The sequence below is a fragment of the Tachypleus tridentatus genome, chromosome 6 (assembly GCF_004210375.1).
Source record: "Tachypleus tridentatus isolate NWPU-2018 chromosome 6, ASM421037v1, whole genome shotgun sequence".
NCBI classification, from domain to species: Eukaryota; Metazoa; Arthropoda; class Merostomata; order Xiphosura; family Limulidae; genus Tachypleus; species Tachypleus tridentatus.
In genome coordinates, this window is record NC_134830.1 from 128,117,878 (window position 1) to 128,131,041 (window position 13,164).

The following is a 13,164-nucleotide window of genomic DNA, read 5'->3' on the forward strand; positions in this document are numbered from 1 at the left end:
ATTATCGAGTGTTATAATCTAAGTCTAACAATTTAAAGTAGTTACACTGAGATCTTCATGGGACATTTTTCGCTGCAGTGAATTATCGATATAAAATTCTTGTATTTTTTACGTGTAATGTGTTTGACACAGCTGATTACTATGCACAAGCTACATATTGCTTCTTCAGCTATTATATTGTTATCAACGTATGACATAATTGTCATGCTTTACGTCTACATGTTGGACAGATGGGGTCTTTGATTATTACTCTGTTATCTACTTAATTGTGGCATATTTTATATTTACTCTGTTATCTAAATTTTCGCTATTCAGTTGTTACATATTTTTTATATGCAACATTTTCAATTGAGTTGCTGTGATATATATGTGATATATTCAGTTGTTATCCTGATTTTCATACGGTTTAATTTATGTGGATCACTTTCGATTGTTAAGATATTATTCATATCTACATCTTGAATTATTAAAGAATGAATGATTTACATCTGATATCATATGTAGCTAACATAGATTTCGTCACAGTGATTGTTACAACTTATGACTAAATTCACTAAACTAAAAGTTGAAATACATTTCTATTTCCTGTCCATCAGATGTGTTAGAACTCTGAATAAAGATAGCTATGCTGACTACCACACCATGTTTAAATACTTCATAACGTTTTTCTTTTCCCATCATCTGATAACATGGAGACATGAGAGGTTATCCAGAAGAGGACACCAGCCTTCTTTTGAACTTCTGTATTTTCAAAATTAAGGGTTTCCGTTAAATGGTTGTAGATTGGGTACAGCTAGTGAACATCAACAAATTGCAAACAGGCAACTGTGTTTTCTCTCTTTTATAGCAGAACAAAATTATGGTAATACCAACCTTATATGGTATTTTACAACTGGGCAACATTCGTGGTAAGTTAATAAACAACTGTTACTTTCTTCACTTACTATCAGGTTTACTATAATAAAATTCAATACACATACTCCGTCTGTGACGTAGTTGCTGCTGTATTGGTAGGAATTTAAGATATGTTTTTGTATTTCGCGCAAAGCTACACGAGGACTATCTGCGCTAGCCGGCCCTGATTTAGTAGTGTAGGACTAGAGAGAAGGCAGCTAGTCATCACCACCCATCGCCAACTCTTGGGCTACTCTTTTACAAACGAATAGTGGGATTGATCGTAATATAATAACGCCCCACGGCTGAAAGGGCGAGCATATTTGTGTGACGGGGACTCGAACCGCGACCCTCAGATTACGAGTCAAACGCCTTAACCTACCTGGCCATTCCGGACGTATCAAAGATATAGTTGTTTTCTTTTAATTAATTCGTTCTGACAGAAAATGTAGAACAAAAATACATTTCGGCTCACAATAAAACAAGACTTTTATTAGTTTAAGAAAGAAATGTCAATACTAAACCATAATTACGCTTTAATATCTGGAGAAGAATTATCGACTGTCACGAAAATTGTCACTTTCTCCTGAACTTCAATATGTCACAGTCAAAGAAAAAAATATATACTGAAACAAGTGTGGGTAACCATAATAAACGTATAAACGGTAAATCCGTTATAAACTTCACAGCATTTCATACTCTGTCGATATTCGAAATGTTTTTAGCTAGTCTCACTAACAGTTGACTATTACAAGGTTCCAGTATTAATGTAGTTGTTGACAGCTATCTTCTCAATCTCCATTCTACAATAACTCTTTCACGATCAGTATGACAGAACCAGTACCTTCTGTGATTTGTTTCCGAGTAAAGAAAAAAAAAAAAGAAGAAGAAGAAGCAAATACCATTCAAACTAAAGTATTTTTTCCTTTTAAAATTCGGTCGTTCCCACATTCTTATGACGGGTCATATTAAAATGGTGTCAGAATAAAGAATAATGTTGTACTCTTGCTACCATTACGATCACGATTTATGACTTTCAAAATACCTATTGACAACAAATATATGTAGGGCTTCCATACTAAAAATATGAAACATAGTATCCATGACTCCTAAAACATCTTAATAGAAAAAAACTATTATCTTGCCTTTTTATAACCACTACAGTGCCGTGAGATGACAAAATGGGCAATTTTATCAGAGATTTGACGTTGTTGGTATCAATTTGAAATACAACACATGCATATGGCTGAGCAGGGACAGAGACCCATTAGTACCTGATAGATTAACCTTTATTATTTCAAAACTATTTCTATGGACCTCTGACCTGGTGTTTACTACATGCTCTTGAGGTGTTTTCAGGTTTAAAAAATCACAGAAGTATTTTGTAAGCAAATAAAATATTTTGAAATAGTAATCAGAAAATATTTTTCAAATGTATTATTACCGTAGTGCAGTGCCTAATAACTAGGGAGAATATCGTGTTTCGCAAAAAAAACACATGTTTTTTATTGTGATATTATGTATTTAAATGCACAATGTTATAAAATTTAAAAGTAATGCCACGCAATTAAAATACTTAAAACAGTTAAGTGACTTATCTAGACTACTCACAGGTCAGATATGTGTGAAGAAATTGTCATTAACTACAAAAGAATCATATAAGGAAACACGATGACAAATACATCGCATGTGCATAAGGGTCTTTTGATTAACCCTAGGTGAGCCATGTGTTAAGACCTTTCAAAAGTCCCACATCGCACAAATCTGTGAGAAGTGGAGTTAGCCATAAATAAAACGCTTGTGAAATGAACAGTTTTAGCTGAAGATCTCCCACATTTGAAGACAATGTGATCTTCCATCGCTGAAGAATGTCTAAGAAGAATAAATCAGCATCAAGACAGACATATGTGAAGACATCAAAATAGGACACATGTTAGAGACATGTGGATAAGAAATGAAGAACCGCATGTCAGACACGTGTGAAGACAGTACAATTAACCGCAGGAGAATTACAGTGAGAAAATAGCATGAGAAACAAATCACATACACGTAGAGACATTTGGTTCAGTCAAAGTTGAGGCATGTATGAATACCTTTGAAAAATAACTAAATCAAACAAATGTGTGGGAAATGACGTAAGTTCCAGAAAAGATACGTGTAAAAATAATTGGACCAATCAAAGGTTTTTGTCATGTGAATTGAACTGGATCAGCTACAGATCTTCTACATGTGAGAACAGTAGCATCTGCTCCAGTTGAAGAATATCTGAGAAGAATGAATCAGCATGAAGTCAGATATATATGAAAACACCAGAATACACCAGAAGTAATGCGCATGTAAATGGAAATAGATAAAGTATATGTCAGACAGGTATGAAGATAATGTCATTCACTTCAGAAGAAACACAGGGGCAGTTAGAAGGAAGACCAACAGATCACAATTAAGCGAGGGCTTTAAGATCAGCCACAGGTGAACCACGTGTGAAGATCTTTGAAAGTACCCGAATTCAGAATGGTGTGTAAGGAAATGGATCAACAACAGATAAGAAACATGTGAGCAGTGTAGGATTGAGCATAGCTCTCACACGTGAAAAGAAGAGAATCAATTAAAGGTCTCACACCTCTAAAGGCAATTGGATCTTACTCCATTGATATAAATTATCACTAAGAGAGACATCTGTGAATACATCAGGATAAGCAACAGGTAAGACACGTTTGAATTGGAAAGTATCAATTTCAGATCACATATGTGTGAATATAATGTCATTAGCCATGGGAGACTCACGTGAAAGAAAACAGGATGACCAGCAGATCACATATCCATCAAAATATTTGGTTCAGTCACAGGTGCATCATGCCTGAAGATCGTTGAAAGTGTCCCAAATCAAATATATATGTAAGTAATTGGATAAGCAACCTGAAGATGACCTAAAAAGGTCGAAACGTTGTTCTCTACTTTATTTATTTTTTAATATTTAATACCCATTCCAGTCATTTTGAAATACAAAATATGATAACAAGCTTATCATTTATACTGAGAGGTCCTATGGTTCAGTTAAAAGTGAGTCACGTTTGTGAAGACATTTTAAAAAGTCACAAATCAGAAAGATGTGTGAGCATTGGATTTAGCCACAAATAAGACACGTGTAAAAACTATAAAATATATCAAAGGGCTTCCACATGCTAAAAGAACAGCTTAACCAATGTTCTCCCACATGTGAAGACAATGGGAATGCTCCAGTTGAAGAATGTGCAAGAAGAAAAAATTAACATCAAGACAGACATGTGTAAAGATATCAGGATAGCCCACAGGTAAAAAGAGCGAAAATAGCGTCGTTAAACAGGAGATAAAGTAAATAAGCTACAGGTAACATATACGTGAAGGCATTTGGTTCAGTCGCAGGTGATCCATGTGACCTTTTAAAAAGTTCCAAATCAGAGAAGTGAGTGAAAAATGGGATTAGGCACTGATAAGACGCATGTGAAGAGTATAGAATAGATTAAGGTTCTTCCACATCTGAAGAGTTTAGGATAGATCAAGGTTCTTCCACATCTAAATAGTGTAGGATAGATCAAGGTTCTTTCACATCTAAAGAGTGTAGGATAGATCAAGGTTCTTTCACATCTGAAGAGTATAGGATCGATCAAGGTTCTTCCACATGTAAAAAGAAAAGACTAAGCGACACAGGAAAAGAACAGGATGACCAACAAATCAGATCTTCATTAAGACATTTAGTTCAGTCATAGGTGAGACCTCTGAAAATCTCCCACATCAAACAGATATGTAAATAATGGGATTAGCCACAGATAAGAGATATGGGAAAAGAATAACAACAATCACAATTCTTCCGCACGTGAAAAGAACAGAATCAGCTTGGAACTTCCTATGTTTAAAAACTTCGAGATCTGTCCTTGTTAAAGAATGTATAAGAAGAAAAATTGAGCATCAAACAGACATATGTGAAGACTTCAAAATAGGACATATGTAAGAAACGTGTGAAGAAAAAATGAAGAGCCACATGTCAGACACGTGTGAAGAAAATACCCTTAGCTATTGTAGACTCACCGGAAGAAAAGAGGATGACTAACAGATCACATATACATGAAGACATATTGGTAAATCATAGATGAGCCATTTGTGAAGACCTTTTAAAAAGTCCCAAATCAGACAGATGTGTAAGGTACTGGATCGGCAACAGGTAAGGAACGTGTGAAAAGTATAGGATCGATCAACGTTCACACATGTGAAAAGAAGTGAATTAGTTACAGATCTCTCACATTTGAAGACAGTAGGAAATGCCGTATAGAATTGTAATCATAATGTTTCGGAGGAACCACATATTACAGCTATTCTGCTGTCTTTTGTGATATAGTTGGCTTTGACTTCAGCTTAGTGATTGGCATCATCCACATTCACCATCTGAACTGATCACTATATTCTTTGAAAACAAAGAGATTAGCAGAGAAGTGCTATCAGTCATGTATGGGATACTCATACAGATAAGTAACACTCTGTCAACTGTCTAAGGACATTAAGTATGTTATGGAAATAATTCTTCGAGAAAGCTGATTCAGGATATATCAAGATTTTACTAACATTCTAATTTGTAACTTTAGTGCTTTTTTAAAGTACTCTTCATATCAAAGTGAAATATGATGAAGTATACATCTGTTAAACCATTTCTTAAAAATAATTATAGCTTCCGATCACATCAATCTACGTACGGGAACAAACCCCATCAGGAATCTGGTCATCAGGGTTAGTTAATTAAAAACAATATTTTTATGTTTTTACTAATAAAGATTAGAAGGCATTTTTCAACAGTTAGATACTGTTGCTTTTAGTAATATTTTTGGCCGTAATTCTAATAATATCCCACGAGATTCGGCCAGCTTATGAGATTTAGATTAGTTTAAAATATATTAACTAACATAACAAAATACTTCAAATAATTATAATAATTTGATATATGTAATAACAAAGCAAACAAAATTAATGAAAGTAACAATAAATAGAAATGCTTAAGTAACACTGTCGACTGGAACTAATTGCGTAAAAGTAAACGTATAAGTACTATAACCTTATATCATGACTATTTGTTCTATCTGGATGTATGTGTTTTTGTAGCAAAGCCCCAACGAGCAATCTGCTGTGTCCATCGAGGGAAACAGAAGCACTGATTATAGATTTGTAAATTCGTACACTAACCCTAGGATTCTTCGTGAATAATACAGTAAATCACCCCTATAGTAAAACGACTAAAGCTAATTGCATCTGTGATAATTTAAGACACACGTTATAGTTAAAAATGTGTCGACTTAGTAGGAGTAATTTTAACAGAGTAAAAATAATGTTTATGAAGATACAGAACAATAAATAACTGATAAAATAACGCCTAAACTGTTCTTGAAAGCATAACAGGCCCAGCATGGCCAGATGGTTAAGGCGCTCGACTCGTAGTTCGAGGTACGCGGGTTGTTATAATGTGATGGTCAATCTCACTATTCGTTGGTAAAAGAGTAGCTGAAGAGTTGGCGGTGGGTGGTGATGACTAGCTGCCTTCCATGCTAGATTAGGGACGGCTAGCGCAGATATCCCTCGAGTAGATTTGCGCGAAATTCAAAACAAACCAAACTGTTTTTGAAAACATAACGATATCAAATGTAGTACACGAAACAACAGTAATAACAGCAACAAAACATACTAAACATAACACGTGGTATATCTAAAATCTTTACAATTCATTTGTGGCCCCGTGCTATATCTCCGGATTTCAACCAGTAGAAATTGTGTTTTAATATCCCTGACGATCAGAGCATAGATAGTCCCTTGTGTAGCTTTGTGCTTTATTAGAAACAAAAACAACAACAATTAATTGTTACAAGAAGTAGCAAAGTTAAATATTTTATAAAAAAAGTGCGTGTGTATAAAGAAAAAATGTAAATTGAAAACATATCTAGGAAAGAAAGTTACAATGCTCGTTAAACTGACAAAGAAAGCAATCCTAAAAATCAATATAACTCAACTGATGGCTTAATATGATAGAGTGTATGCAAATATTATACAACTTATATTAACTATATATATATATATATATATATATATAATAGTAGTTTAAACTTAGTGATAGGTCCCTTTATGGTAAAGGAGGAATCAAGTTTTGATACCCGTGGTATGCACAGCACAGTAGCCCATTATAGAGTTATGGGCTTAGTTACAGACAAGCTAATGGAAGGTGAAAATAATGATGCTCGATATATCAAATTGATCCTTTGTAAAACACTAACCGAAAAAAGTTCTGGTTATACACCAATCTTTATAAACGACTGTAATAATCTGGATATTAATAAACTCATAATGAATACGAAAAACATTTCCCAGTGGATTTAATATATGTGTCCAAAATGCGCCATGAGAAGCCTTATTATGAAAAATGGGAATGAATATTTCAATGATGAAAACATTCTGTTGCATTTAGTAATCTAAGAGCAGTAAAAGTTTTAAAATAATCTGTCGTATGATGACCAGACGTCATGTTTTTGCCAGGGTCATCCCATTAATTGGTAGTTTTTTCAACTGTTCCCGGAAGTTACCGGACACAAATGCATCAAAATGTTGGACACAGAATCGCAAATGTAATAGTTCTAATAACACTTGCTCTCTTGCTGCCAAACTCTTTCGAAAGTTTCATCTGTGCGTGATGAAAACTAGGGGCTGTGGATGATTTTTAGTTAATAGTACTGATGTTTATCTATCGCAGTTGTTGAATGTATGGTTAGTTAAACGTTAGACGCTATTCTCTAGGACAATATTTTTTAAATTGGAAGTACAAATGATCTCTCGTGAATACGCTAACGAATGAGTTTAAATATTATATTTGTCTTAACGCAAAAATAAGTTTTTAATATAAAACTCATCTTAATGTGTACTTTAAAATAGAGAAGAGACGTGCCAGAAACCATGTTTATTACACAAATGTATGGATAACAAATTATTGGGAAAAATACCTTAGAGTATTCTTTCCCAATAATTTTTTAATTTTAATAATAAAAATGTTTAACTTATAAGTGTCGAAAAGAAAGGGTGGTTTTCAGAAATCTTAAAAGTTCAGATTTGTATTTGTAAACCTTGAGTAGCATCTGGTGGTAGATCTGTCATTGCCAAGAAAATGCAAAAGAACATATTGAAATTAGGGACAAAAAATGAACGGCCCAGGTCTTTTGGTTTGGAAATCTTTAAACCAGACCGGTTCTGAAAACTTGTATTTGTGACCGAAAACTTTATAATCTTAATTTTGAAAAAGGGCATTTCTTGAAAATTTAAACTTCAATATTCGATTAGTGATGCCGATATCTAGCACCAGGTGTTCATTTGAAATGCAATTTTATCAGTTGTCTACATCTGCATTTCATATCGTACAATGAATCACTAGATAAACTGGTGTGTGTATATGTTAATCACAAATGTGTGCATGCATTTTATTTTACATCATATACATGCCCCCATTGGCAATGTGGTATGTCACAGTGATTTTACAATGTGAAATGTTTTCTGAAGGTGAAGAACATGTAATTGATTACTAAAGCAAAGCAATGAATGCTGCAGAAAGGGGTATTGCTCAACTAAGAAGTAATTATTTAGTGTTTTTTTGAATACTGAATTACTTACAAAATTATCTACATAGACATTAGTCTACGGAGTAGGATAGGCGATTCAAGCTAAATGTCATTCATCAGGATCATTCTTGAAAGTATGTTGTTGAAAGAAGAGCCAAATGGGTAAATGAAAAAATAATTTGTAAGAGAAATCTCAAACTACTAAGAAACCTAAAGTTCTTGTCGACACTTTCCATAGTGCTATCATCGATATAGCCAACAGTCGATACAATCCTAAACCTACTTAGGAAGAAATCCCCCTGCGACAAGACAGCTAGAAATAACAATGGATAAAATTCCATTCCATCTCTACATCATGGATGAAAGAAACACCACCAAAAAGACCTGATGGTTAAACAGTTTAATTTAATGAGTGTCATAAGCTAGGGCTTAAATATTCTAAATTTTCAAATAATTTTTCCAAAGGTAGGTTATAAATAGAAGGTTATACAAAAGCACGAGTAATCTGTTGAAGAGACAGTAAGGTAGATAGTAGGGAATTTGTTAATGTGAGAAGTATTTTATAATTACACTATTACGTATATATTTCCACTTTGGTGTAGTATGATGTTAGTTAAGTATTTCTACTCGAAAATCTTTTGTAAAACTACGAAAGTGACAAACAATGAAGCCTGTAGAAACATAAAAGAGAAATAAAATATTTTGTTTTAATATTTATATACTTGGTTTTGATTTATTTTGTCTCTGTTAATTTAGAAGAACCTACCAATGTTACAACAATATTAAGCCTGAATATCAATAACTCCTCAAAACATTGCTAAATAAAATAAATTAGTTTTACAATGATTTCATTCTTAAATAATAAAGGTTGTACAATCACATGTACAGTAAAGTGCAAGTTATTTGAATAAGTGTTGTGTCTTTCATGGATATTTGTTCCATTTTGCACTCTTATTTTCAGTACTACTTTGGTTCGTTAAGTCTGCTGATCCAACACCAAAATTCAGCAGTCAAGAATGATGAGATTAATAACAGGATATATAAAAGCTGAGTACAATAATTTAATTTTGGAATTATCCAAACTGATATAGAGGAGAAACTGTTCTTTAAATTTCCTGGAAACAGTAGTGCTTTACAGTCGAGAGACACGTTACTTTTTCATTTATCTTTTAGTTCTAGAACATTTTCCCAGGGAAATAATTATTTCTTCACCCTAAGGGAGAGCCACAAAACCACCAATTGTAACTAAGGGCCCTAGAGTGCCGAACACCACAATGATTTCCAAAATGTCTTCACCACTCCAACCATGATTACTAGAGAGCTTTACTCTGTCTTCAAATGTCCTAAAACCCGAAATGAAATGTACCAATTACAGTAACCCCATGCCTCCTCCGAATCAGGCTGCTCCAAACATCAGCTAATAAATAAGTTAAAGGTAAGGACTGATCATTTCTCTTCCACAGGTGGAACTGCAAAAGTCACCCAGCAAGCATCGAGACTCAGTAATTAGGGAGACTCGATTATTGCTACCCACACAATCAGTGAGAAAGTCAAACAACAGTACTGGCAAATACAGCTAAGATTCGATGACCAACCACGTGTGCCATATATGTCAGAGCCTCAAGTCAATGTCTGTTCTGTCGTAGCTGCTACTATTTGCATAAGAACTCACCACATCCAAAGATTCATCACCTCAGAATAGGCACAACTTGTATTAATCAAAGACTACTTCAGATCAGATTCACTACATTGCTAGCTAAATGCTCACCACAGTAAGTAATTTTCCTTTCTAATGTGGTTTGTTTCCTACATGACAACAAAAAGGAATGTCTATTCCATAAAAATTTGAATTACTTCCGCTAAGCAATAATACCCAAGCAGGTTTGTTTGTTTGTACTGAATTTTACACAAAGCTACAAGAAAGGCTATTTTAACCAGCCATACCAAATATAGCTGTGTAAGACTAGAGGAAAAAAAGCTAGTCATCATCAATTCTTGAACTACTCTCTTGCTAACGAATAGTGGGATTGACTGTCACATTATAACGCCCTATGACTGAAAGAGCGAACACGTTTTATATGAGGAGGATTCGAACCCACGACTCTCAGACTGGGAGTCGAACCCCTAATAACCTGGCTATGCCGGGTCCATCCAAGCAGGCAGTATCAGTAAAAATGAAGTACTTAATTAACAACTAAATTTAATCTGCCTGAACACAACCTTTGACATACGCTAAAATCATTAGGAAAAGGAGACGTATCTTCACTGTACAGAAAAGTTACAAAGTTAATATTTCCATAACATCCTACCCTCTGTGACAGTTAACATATTTTATGCCAATTACACCTACCTTATAACTCTTTCATAATGCCTCTCATCATATATGTTTCCCACTTTTTTGTCTAACAAAATGTTTATTCATTCATCAATTAATACCTATACCAATTCAATAATAACCAGTGACCTAAGTTTAAAACATACAGATTTCAACTACATATCCACCCACAGAAATAGAAGAGCACTACAGCACTTAATAGTAAATAACAAGTATCTTAATAATATTAGCGTGACACACATCAACCTAAACATAGCAATACTTTCCTCTTCCCATATTCCTCACAAAAGCAGCTTTCAGATACACAATAATACACACAGCAATCATGATCCCTTTTCTTTGACAATCTGGAATACAGATTGGAACACTACAGGTTTCTCATGTCTAGACGTTTCAGTCCTTAGTAGCAAAAATTGAGGACACATTATCCATAATGTTAACTTGAAGTTGCGAACTCCAAATAAATAGACAAGCATGCTTCCTTAATCATCAATACCATCTTAAATGCAATCAACTACAATTCCAGCAAAACTATAAGCCCAATCTAAATTTATGTAAACTTACCTCAGAAGTAAAAAAATAAAAAAATCACGAACAAAGAAGGCTTTGACGCCAGTTCACCAGAACCTGTGATATACACTATAAAACTAATAAACAACATTAACAATGAAGTTAAGAAGCCAAATGAGAACCAGCAACAGCTAACTGGGACATTTTCTGCAAATCCATTGACGAGAGCAAACCAATCCAGCACTTTTTGGTTGAATTAAAAAGGGTCTGCAAGTACTCCATAAGTCACACATGGCCATTGTCTAGGTTTGGCAGTTTCACTATAGGTGGTACCTCGCTGGTCTGCCTTCCCTGGGTGTTGAGATAACTGGTGCTGGAACAGCCCCAGCCATTGTGGGTTAACAACACTCTATATGAAACTACAGCCACTTTATCGAAGTGACTGTAATAACAGCATATGTGCACAGCATGTGTTGAATACTTGCCAAAAATAGAAGTGCCCTTTGGGCACAGGACCAGCATGTTTCTTTAACCCCTTCAAATCCACAATTAGAGATAGGTCTAATTGTGTACCAGTTTTCATATGGTGTCGGGTATAGTATATCACAGTAGACCCCTTTGAAAGCACAATTAGAGAAAGATCTCATAAGGTATCTAGTATGGTCAGTATACGGTAATGAGAATATTATGTTAACAGTAGAACAACTTTGTGTATTTACTAGGCTATACAGGCTGTCCCTGGGGCACCAAAAGAAAGCCAATCCTGTGCGGGAGATTTCCAAGACACAGGCTTCCGAAATTCAGAAGTGAATTGAGCATTTTCTCCAATGTAGGAGGTTTTCCCCTGTAAGCAGTCGCAATGGACGACTCCTATAAAAGAAACCATAGGGTCAGAGATATATGACAGCTCTACAAAGAAGTGAAAGCTTCACTGTATGCCAGAAGTTTCAAACAAAATATTCACTAGGAGCCTTTGAGGTGCCTTAAACCTCTCCAATATTTTGCTAGATGAGCAAATTGTCATCGCGAGCTTCGAAAGGAGTCAGAGCATCTGGCAAGACAGATCACCCTCGATGGGATGATTAGTCTGGAATAGTTTGTAGATCAGGTAGAGGGAGTAGAGAAAGGTCACAGAACCATCTGCTTCAATTTCCTTCAGTAACTGGAGGGTGTTATCACAGACAGAGTTACCAAAAGGCTGGAAGCAAATGTCCAAACCTTTTTTATTTTTACTTTTTACCTACAGGCTGTGCACAACTCGAGAGTGGTAAAATGATCATATACAGCAAGTACAATGCCTGAATGCTCTTGGCTCCACACCATTGCCAACATTCGTAGCTGATTAGCCACTCATGAAACCCACCTAAATTTAAACAATAGTGAGTGCCCCAACACCAAGAAGGCTTTTGTGCAACTTATTGAAGTTTATGTCAAAGCAATTCTGTACCACCAGCCTTTGGTAGGAATCAGACCTCTGCCAAATTGGTTACAGTGGAGATTAGACACTTTCAATGGCAATCTTTGTTTCTTTCATTACCTTACAATCTTGCAAGGCATCTGAGCAGATATTAGCACAATCCAGACTTGTACCATTGCCATAAGCTTCTACCAACTTCATGAAGTTGTACCAGATGTGCCCAAAACCTGTTTGGACCACCTGAGCAAGGTAGAGGAGCACTTCAAAGTAAATATTTGGGTCTGTGAGCTCACACGTACAAGTAATTGGGAGAATAGCTCTTGAATAAACAGCCAACTCATTTCATAGAAGCTCATTCAATCCGGATTATGAAGAACATACCTTCCTAAAGA